This window comes from Xyrauchen texanus, chromosome 10, assembly GCF_025860055.1.
Source record: "Xyrauchen texanus isolate HMW12.3.18 chromosome 10, RBS_HiC_50CHRs, whole genome shotgun sequence".
Classification (NCBI taxonomy): Eukaryota; Metazoa; Chordata; class Actinopteri; order Cypriniformes; family Catostomidae; genus Xyrauchen; species Xyrauchen texanus.
In genome coordinates, this window is record NC_068285.1 from 3975081 (window position 1) to 3983803 (window position 8723).

The 8723-nt window shown below is 40.6% G+C and overlaps 1 long non-coding RNA gene across 1 annotated transcript; it reads left to right on the plus strand.

Annotated features, from left to right (window-relative positions):
• Window positions 1-2902: 2902 nt before the first annotated feature.
• Window positions 2903-3972, plus strand: LOC127651093 (uncharacterized). The gene is made up of 3 exons (XR_007971501.1): window positions 2903-2940; window positions 3024-3103; window positions 3912-3972. It is a non-coding gene; the product is annotated as an uncharacterized LOC127651093 (long non-coding RNA).
• Window positions 3973-8723: the final 4751 nt, after the last annotated feature.

Below are 8723 nucleotides of genomic sequence, written 5' to 3' on the forward strand. Positions count from 1 at the left end.
CAATCGCTGTGACACCTGTGACCGCCAGGAGTGGAGAGAACTCGACCGCGATCCAGGAAATACACAAGGGCTGCAGGGCATCTTTAGAAAGACACGTATTGCTCTTTTAGAGAAATAAAATCTTTTAGAAAAATAAACGAAATTAAAACCTCTGGCTAGGCGCCCAGGGGCAAAGCTGCACTGCTGTGCAGAGAAGGAGAAAGACATTGATATGTGCCATAAATCCAACAGCATACATTCTTGCAGAGATGAAGTGAACAGTCTTGTAAATGCATCTCACTGATCACACAACCGCCGGCTTCAAGTAAAATTCTGAATGGACAGACGATTTACCTCCCTTTATACCCGCTTATCCGGGGCTGGAAATGCAAATTCTGTCAGCCAATATTTCCTTTCTCAAGTTCACAGATTTGCGAGGCTCTCAAGAGACCCCTAGTGTTGCTTCTTCGACACAACGCTGAAGTGAGCGTACAGACGGGAACCAAAATTTGTACGCTTGTACAGCTTATGCACATGCGATTCTTGAGTTGATTGACAGGTGATGTCAGTATCTAAAAGGTGCAAACCACACAAACCTATATACCAGCTGTATGATATATCATCACTTCCTAGTAAATGTTTTGAAACAGAGACTGCAGCCAGAATATACTTCTTTATCCCTTGCCTGTACATGTGTCTGAAATTGTGGCATGTAAATACTTTTAAAATATGCCAGATATTTGCAAAATTAACAAGTGAAAAAGAAAATGTTGTTTAATAAATGTCTAATCAAATTACCCTCTAGAGAGCTCACTCCAAAAACTTGCCTATATTTCAGATTTACACATTTCAGTTTTATAACAAAATTCTATGAAATTTAATGACAAAATGAAATGAATAAAACCTTACGGATGTAACCTACGCTCCCTGATGGAGGGATCGAGACGCTGTGTCGAAGAAATGACACTAGGGGTCTCTCTTGAGCTCTTTTGCATCTCTGATCTATGAGAAAAGGCCAATGAGAAATTGGCAGACAGAATTTGCATGTCCCTACCGACATACGGGTATAAAGGGAGGGAAAATGCATCTGTTTCATTCAGGATTTTTCTGAGGAGACGATAATGGTTCGCCAGCAACAGGCGCGTAATTCAAGAAGGCTCTGTGGAGGAAATGTGTACTTTCACAGCCCTGTGGGCCAGTTGTGTGCCAGCCAAGGTTAGGCCTTGCCAAACCGCTCCCAAATCAGCTGGACCGATTGGGGTGAAGCCTCCACTCTCCTCTGGGCAAGCGTTGTCTTGATAGCTGCTGAGGTTGCCCGGATGTGAGTGGCACGCAGCTAGCTGAGTCACTGCTGGCTTTAATACGCAACCTAGGAAGTCCGGAAGGGCTCATTTTAGAAGTTGCATTAAAAGCCGCCACACATTGGCAAAAAAGGGGCTTAATATTACATTAAAATTGTTACATTTTGCACCTTTAATTCAATTTGATGGATTTTCTTTGTTTGAGTGAATGAAATTATATCCATTTATCAACCTAAATAATGTTTAAGACAGCTTCACTTATATCCAGTAACAAAACACAGCAAAAGGTAATAAACCGCTGTACTCACAATTCGAAAACTGAACGCACCGAAAGTGCTGGTGTTAAAACTCTTGTCCTGAGGACCACATCTCTACACTTGTTTGTTCTTTTTAGTTACATCAATTACTTTCACCCATCCTTATCCTAGGTAAAATGCTTTTCTTAAATCCATTCCCTTCTTTTTAGCCTTTTAGCCTATGAGCTCTGATTGAATAGGCTTAATGCCGCAGCACTTCCGCTCTGGTACTTCCGCATTTTTCAGCCAGCTTCAGTACTTCCGGTCCACGGTAGCGTATGCGATCGCTGCAGGACCTGCCGAGTATAACGGCAAACGATGTACATCGGATCATCCAGACCACATCGAATACACCAACATCAAAAAAGGACAAAGGTTTTAAATTGTATGTGTCCAGCTATATAAACAACTACGAAGGTAAGTTAACAAGCCTCTGTTTTGAGTTTACTAAAAACGATACATGCTAGCTCATTGGCTCTTTACTAGCCAAAGATAGCACAGTGAGGAAGCAACGTTAATAATGTTAGCAGAGTGATAGGTTAACATCATGAATATTTTGTGTTTCTGAAATGCAATACCCTAACCTCTATGTTAATCACAGTTTCAAACAAGGAGTCAGGAGAGGTCACGGTTAGGTCTGAGTGCTTCAGATCTATGAGGAAAAGCCAGAAGCCTCACTGTCTGAGTGTAAGGGAAAGTCATCCTGCAGGTTCAGTTCAGGTTCAGAAGAAACAGGTTCTTTTTTGTCAAAATGAAGTTTCTGTGAGCCATATCATTGCTGTGAATTAGATCCAGATAAACATCATCATTGCACTATATGAATCATATGGTACCTGAGATATCATGTGAAATATGAATACAGGGTGTGCCAGAAAGAATATAAAATTAATGGCTCCCACAGAAGCAAGATTTTGTTAAGAGTTTCTATAATTTCTTCATTACTTATTCTGCACTACTATTTTAAAATGAGTATAGTGAGATTAATCATGATATATTACATCTGACATGGTCAACTATAGGCTAAATAAATTGTAACAATCCCTGTATCACTTTGCACATTTTAAAGTTCACTAACAGATTTTTGCTAACAGCCGCTCACAAATTTAGTGTTTCTCTTTAATTGCAGTTGTAGCCGGTACAGTTTTCTAACAAATATTTGTTGTTGTAACAGATTGTGCTAAGGGATTCAAAGCCGGTGGTGTTACTGAGATGCCAGTGTACCTGTGTGGCAGGTACAGCCTTGTGCAGTCATGTGGCAGCTCTACTGTACCAGACGGCGACTACTCCCAGCTGAGGCTTATATCAGTTCCCCAGTGTTCAGCTGCACAGAAACTGAACAAAAGTGGCACAAACCAAGGACCATGGTAGCAAGCCTTTTAATGACTCTTTCATTTTATGTATGGATATCTCTTGGATGTTTCTCAAACATGTTTTTATTTCGTTGCAGGGTATTCAACCTGGTCCAGTTAATGACATGGTCATTATATCAGCCAGACCAAAAGAAAGGAGACTTGCAGAAGGAATCAGGTATGTTGTTATCTATACTAAACACACACAACAAATCCATTTGCACACATACATTTACGCACCCTCAGAAGTACTTACTTGCTCAACCCTTGTGCATCAATTAAAAAAGTTACACATAGGTCCATGGTGGACAAAAATGTCTGTCAAAAAAATAAAATAAAGCTTGAGACTTAAGTGTGGTCTCATTTAAAAGTAGAAAAAAAAGTTTAAAAAGTGAAACCAAAAAAAGGTTAGTGGTTTAAGTTTAGGAAATTGATTTATGAACATTATTTTATATAAACTATATATTTATACATCGATATTCGATATGTGATACTGATAATGCTTAAAGTGTGTAAAATAAACGTAACTTCTTAAAAAGTATATTCAAAATGAATTATATAACCTACATACTTGTTTCACGTTATTTTTGTGACAAGAAAACATCCCTACAACTTCTGAAAGTGAACATCAGTGTTTTACAGTAGCATAAGAAGTGTTATTTTAACATCAGTGTAAACCACGGGGTTTAGGTTATCCTACGCTAAGTTTATTTAACAACAGATACTAAATAATCAAATTAAAAAATAAAACACTGCTTAGTTTTCACTGTATGAATTAAATATATACTGATTCTTATTAAAGCTACAAAAATTATTCAGCCCACAGCAGTGAGTGATTTTCTCTTTGTCTTTTGTTCATGACCAGTATGCATAGTTGCATATGCATATTGATATATATACATTTGCGATCTGTCACACGCACAAAACTCATTGCTTTGCACATTTACTTCTTAATTCTAACACATTTGTTTGTCTTTTTTCCACAGAAGCAACTTGTATAAAGGAGTTATCTGCCCTCTGCCAGACATCTCCACTCTGAAAGTTCAGGAGGCGCACCATGGACTTAGTGCAGACCGAAGCTCCCATGATCACAGCAATGGCTATCTCGAGTGATGTACCTCTGATTGAGTCCATGTTCGGTCCGGTGCAGGAGGGAAGTGTGCTTTCCTATCAGCTACCAGTAATGGCAGTCCCCAGTACCCGCCCACACACAGGTGCCCCTTCTCCCCACAGCTGCCACTCTCGGATTACAGACTGGGACCCCCTACCTGTGCATTTGTGTTTTCTGAACATCAGCACCATCATCTGGCATCCCTTGCGACATCTTTTGAGACGGCACACAAAGTTGAAAAAAGCACGCAGAGCAGAGTTCCTGCGCTGAGTGGCACCAACTAAGGAGGTGCTGCATCACCTCTACTAAATTTAGAGAAGTTTGCCACACCAGGGGAAAGCTCTGCTGAAAACCTGGCAAAAGGCTTCTGGGATCTTGCCATCAGACTGCTGACATGCGGCGGGTCTTGCCCTGGAGCCTGTAGCAGTAGAGGAGTACTGCAAGGTGAGGGAAGTCAACCACTACCCATGTGGGTTCCTGATCCACCCTGACTCACCATGGATGGGGTCAACACCTGATGGGCTTGTGTACGATCCTGAGGGGCAGCCAGTGTTTGGCCTGTTAGAAATTAAATGCCCAAATGTAACTAGCTATGTGGACTGCCCTTATGTTGTGATAAAGGAGGGTACACATACACTGAGGCTTAACCCATCCTTATTACTGGCAAGTCCAGGGACAAATGTTGATTTCTGGCTGTGACTGGTGTGACTTTGTCATTTACACAGAGGATGACATGTTCATTCAGAGAATTCCCCGTGACATGCAAGTCATACAAACCATTAAAGAAAAAGTTGACTATTTCTTTTTTTATTTCTACCTCAATGCCTTCTTGGCCAATTAATGACTTGATTGCAGTGTAAATATATTTGACAGTGAAATGTTTTTAATTGTGATGTAATGCTTAGGGTAAGTAATAAATGACTTGATAAATCTGAGCATTTTGGTGTTTTGTACGGCTTAAATTTAGTTTTAAAAGGTAAGAGACAGGAATTAAAAATGAGAGACCAAACAAAAGCAGATTACTAACAATTATTTTTAATATCACAAAGCTTTCATAAATCTTTCATAAAGGCACTGCATATCAAGCTTTTACTCAGACGTCCCTCATCAGTGCACTGCACATATAATACATAGTTTTTATGTATGTTATGTGCAATGGCTTGTTGAAGGTCGTCTGGCTGAAAGCCTGATATGCAGTGCCTTTATGAAAGTGTATAAATATACAGTGTGGTTGCACGTTGGAAATCCTCAGATCTCAGGCTTCTTTGCCCAGGCCTTTACCAGTGGCCCATTTTCATAGTTTGTAAGGAGACAAGCCACCGTGTACAGTTGGTTGATGCTCCCAAAAACCCGTAGGGGAATCACAGAATCGAAAAAATTGTGCTCTTTGACCCGGCGAATGAAGCGCTCCACATGCACCCTTACACGTGCTATGGCCTGGGTCTCCCTAACCTCAGATGCAGACATTTGAGGCCTGCCAGAGAGGAAGGCTGGCCTGTAAACCTTGCAGGGCACAATGTCATTAATGAGGAAACCTCTGTCTACCATGACAGCCATCCCAGGTTTGAGCAGACTGAGGAGACCAGATTCACGGGTAATCTGTTTGTCGCTGATAGACCCAGCATACAGCGCAGACACAAATGTCACTGGCCCATGTGGCGCGATCCCAATGAGCCCCTTCAGAGTGCAGTGGGACTTGTAGGAGGAAAATACCTCACTTTGGAGGAGAGGGGAAGATGGGCATTGACACCTCAGCTCAGTGCAGTCAAGGATGACTGTGGTGTCGGGGTAGTCCTTGAAGTCTGCAGGCAGTTTCTCTGTATCTCCTCTTCAGGTATCCAGATCCTCACTGAGCCGAGTACTGTGAACAGGAAGTTGCTCCATGTAGTAATGATTCTGCTGACCGTGGACTGATGAATACCATACCGGTCAGCAAGGTCCCGCTGCTTAGACCCAAGGGCAAGGTAATTCAAAAATAGGAAAAACTCAGGGAATGGGTTGTAGCATTTGACTCTGTGAGAGCTCTCTTTGTGCTTGTCGAACACTGACCATGGATGGTAGTGAGTTCGCAATCAAGCCCCAGAAACGCATCAGTAGATCATATGATGCAAACCTAAAGAAATGGAATACAGATACACTATTAATAACGGTTCATAATTAACACAAAATGTACACACATAACTTTAAATAAATGTATTTGTGCAAATTGAAAACACTAAGGCACATTGTTTATCAGGCATTTTGGGAGACAGAACAATAAATAGGGAAATAAGTTACATATCAACATTCCTAATAATTATTTAATATTATTATGAAAATGTTGCCAATCAATACTCCCATTTTTACACTTTTTGGGATGGAAAATCATATATCAATCAATTCCATTATGTCTTTCATAACATAGTTGAGAATTATCTTTAAACAAAGTTTGGTTAAAAAAATCCTGAAACATAGAAATTGATTGGCTGAATAAAAAAAAAACATTGTTTTTACCTATGCATGTAATTTCATGTCATTTTATTTTTAAAACAACCTGGTGTTTTCTACAGAGGACATAGCATAAAATATGAATAAAATATATTTTTTAATTTGTTTCTTATGCTCTAAACGGTGTAATGACGTAAAAAAAATACTAAATAAAAAAAACAAATCTGGGATGTGCTCCTGACTCGATGCTTAAAAAAAATAAAAAAATAATAATAATTCTCTTTCACACACACACACGTTAGCCTAAGCCTACCTGTCTAGACGTAAGTTACCTTGTAAAGAACCTGATATCCTTGTCCGAGGCAGCAAAACGATGAATGCCGAACCGCTGCCTCAGTGTAAGCCCCTCGATCTGTTGGCGTAACAGGCGATTTTCCTCCCGGAGAAACGCATTTTCCTCCAACACCAAATCAACGACTGCAGCTTCAGGTTTCGACGCAGTAGTCGTGTTGCATGGGGACGCCGAATGTTCCGTGGTCCGGTGTATCCTCCCAGTCATCCTCTGGCGGCGGTGGTCTTTCCCTTCTCTCCCAAACCCCGGTCTTGTAGGTGGAAGGGAGAAGTTGTTCCACTCAAATAAAACCGAACAACACCCTTTTTAACAGCCGACGACCTGTTTCTGATGCTGGTTCACGGATGTCTTCCGCTCTGAAGTGCCGGCTACACACCCGGTGTGAGGCGTAACGGTGAATTTGTCCCTCGCGAATATTAACGATCCACTTACGCCTCAGCTCCTCATCAGCAGGAAAAGTAAAAAACTAAGTACAGAATTGTACTTTCCGGATGCCTGGCACTGTGGCACACAACAGTGTTCGGCAGTAGTACCAGACACTCTCTGGTATTTAAACTTTGATGACTTCATATCAACTCATAGACTGTAAAAAAACTAGAAGCAGCTACTAAAACAAGTCGACTCTATGCATGTCTTGTGAATTGTGTTTATTTTTTTAGTGGACTATCCCTTATCTAGGCTACTGCCTTGCTTACTGTTAGATAATTTTGTCATCCAATGTATTTAATTTATTTGTTGATCTGCAATCCCCGTCTCGATACGGCTCAGCTGAGGGAAGAAAAGAAATGACACAGAGACTCAGTGGTATCAAATCTCCTCTTCTAAGTTTATTGTCTCAACACTCTGTTTTATGGTCCAGAAAACCACATTCCACTGGACCCTCACCAATGAAATAGTTCTTTACCTTATATGGGGGTGACATACATGTTTGAGCTACGTGCGAAACGTGAGACAAAAACACATTCCCTAGAACATCTTTAGAGCAGGGAGCAGCTGTAGCTACCCCCAACAAGAGATACATAAAAGAGGCCTTCATTATTCCACATTACATCACCAGAGAAGTTGAGAAGCATTAATTATTCCACACTTACTTTGAGTGTACTGTCTTATTTGTATTTTATTTTATTTTTCTGTGCTTGATACATGTATCCCTGTGCTTTTTGTTCAATAAAAAAAACTAAAACAAGTCGACGCTTAGACTAACCGGAAGTATTCGTGGTGGCTGAGATTTCAGCTGAAGTACGTCACAACAGCCGTTGGCATTTAGCCTATTACATGGCAGAAAACATAATTGAGTTGAATATTTAGGCTTGCAAAAATGTAAAACACATTTAAATGATAATAACTAAATGATAAAAATTGGTTCAAATAAAACACTTTGACAGAGTGGTTTGGCTGAAGGGGCATTGCAGATATTAATATCAGAAACACCAGGAGACTTCAGATCAGAAATACCAATCTGCTTAGCAGAGTCCAACTCAAGAAGGGTGCTCTGACTAAAAGTGCCATCAGATGTATGTGACCCGTTACACCTCCCTGAACCAGACCGTGGGACTTCCCATCTGCTCCACTGAACTCCCTGCCCACCTCCAAAGTGTGAGGAGCAAAACCAGAGGCCTCACACTAGGCCACCACCACCTGCCACCACAAGGAGAGGAAGAGGGGAAGGATAGAAGGAGTGGGATGGAGGCTCTAGAAAAAAAACAAGGAAGAAGGAACAGACAGAGGTTACTATTTAATATGCCTGCATTATCTATTATATATTTATTTATATATATATATATACACACTGGCAGACAAAAGTTTGGAATAATGTACAGATTTTGCTCTGATGAAAGAAATTGGTAGCCTACTTTTTTTCACCAAAGTGGCATTCAACTGATCACAATGTATAGTCAGGACATTAAT